Genomic DNA, 2,129 nt, shown 5'->3' on the forward strand with positions numbered 1-2,129 from the left:
CGAGCAGCGAGTGCTGCCGTGGGGCCCGTCCCCGTCCCCGTCCCAGTCCCAAAGCACTCCCCACCCCAGTCCCAAAGCACTCCCCACCCCAGTCCCAAAGCACTCCCTACCCCAGTCCCAAAGTACTCCCCACCCCATCCCAAAGCACTCCCCACCCCAGTCCCAAAGTACTCCCCACCCCATCCCAAAGCACTCCCCACCCCATCCCAAAGCACTCCCCACCCCATCCCAAAGCACTCCCCATCCCCGTCCCCACCCCAGTCCCAAAGCACTCCCCATCCCCGTCCCAAAGCACTCACAGGCTGCCCAGTTCTCGCGCAGCAGTCCCTCCCAGCTGCAGTCAGAGCAGGAGATGTTCACCCCTCCACATATGAATCCTGCATGCAGGAAGCCGCAGCTGGCTGATCCCGCCCTGGCTTATATTCATGGCGGGATGTAAATGTAGGGTGTTTTTTACTCACGTTTTGTCTCTCCCACGACATTACTCCTCTCTCCTACAGCGTCCATCACAATTACATGCACATGGCCAATTATGCAAATTATTTCTATGTGGAAACTGAAATGGTCTATTCATTCCTTTTCCATTTTAGCAGACGCTCTTATCCAGAGCAATTTACAGTAGTGAGTGAATACATTTTCATACTTTTTCGTACTGGTCCCCTTTGGGAATCCAACCCACAACCCTAGCAACTGAGTCACATCATCACATCACATCGTCACAAACCACTTGATGTCTTAATGTACTCAATTACTGTATTGTGCATTGTTTTTCTTCATGGTGATAGAAGGTCTACAGGTACAAACCTAGATGACCAGCCTATGTACATTTACATTAAGTGGTTTGTAGGGATGGTAAATTAATACAGCACAAGTGGTTGTTTTCCATGTTTTTTGATCAAGAAAAATATTTAATTTGATGTGGATGTTTTATCTTAGCCCATAACTTTGCACCTTTTTATGTAAATGTTTGAGGACAGGGTTTTGTTCTTTCTGGATTCTATTAGAATGACAATTGCAGAGAAAGGGACAGGGCAACTATTAAAATTCCAACTATTGAATCCTGCAAGAGACTATTCTTAATTATATAACTACCTTTTTTGCCAAAGTGGAGATGCAGTTTTTTTTGTTTGCGCTCCAGAAGTCTATAATCGGTCCGCTAATACTAGTAAAGGCCCAGTGCACTACTTTTGTGAACAAATATTTTCAAAAATTACTATTTTTTCCTTCTTCTGATTTTTGCTGCGGCTATGGCCTTATGGCTTGGGGGTAGAAGCTGTTCAGGGTCCTGTTGGTTCTAGACTTAGTGCACTGGTACCGCTTGACATGGGGTAGCAGAGAGAATAGTCTATGGCTTGGGTGGCTGGAGTCTGAATTTCTTGGGCCTTCCTCTGACACCGCCTGGTATAGAGGTCCTGGATGGCAGGGTGCTTGGCCCCAGTGATGTACTGGGCCGTACTCACCACCCTCTGTAGTGCATTGTGGTCGGGTGCCTTGCAGTTGCTGTACCAAGCGTTGATGCAGCCAGTCAAAATGCTCTTAATTGTGAAGCTGTATAACTTTTTGAGGATCTGAGGGCCCATGCCAAATCTTTTCAGCCTCCTGAGGGGGATAAGGTGTTGTCGTGCCCTCTTCACGACTATGTTGGTGTGTGTGGACCATGATAGGTCCTTAGTGATGTGGACACCGAGGAACTTGAAGATCTCGACAAGCTCCACCACAGCCCCATCGATGTGGAGGGGGGCGTGCTCGCATTGTCTTTTTGACATTGAGGGAGAGGTGGTTGTCCTGGCACCACACTGCCAGGTCTGTGACATCCCTATAGGCTGCCTCATCGTCATCTGTTCAGGCCTACCAATGTTGTGCAATCCGGGGTCCTTGGGACTTACCTACCCTAAACCCTAACCAAATACATTTATAACTAACCCTTGTTCCTTGTTTATTTATAACTAATATATTATTTTTTATAACTAACCATAGCTTCTTGTTCCATCTGTGCCCTAACCCTAACCTTTTACATTTAAACATCAACGGGTTGACATCCCAAGGATACCGTTTACCCTTGATACATGGACATCCTCTGTCTGCTCAGAAGAGAAACATTTAAACAAAAACACAGACATACAAAGGCA

This window comes from Coregonus clupeaformis, chromosome 7, assembly GCF_020615455.1.
Source record: "Coregonus clupeaformis isolate EN_2021a chromosome 7, ASM2061545v1, whole genome shotgun sequence".
Lineage (NCBI taxonomy): Eukaryota > Metazoa > Chordata > Actinopteri > Salmoniformes > Salmonidae > Coregonus > Coregonus clupeaformis.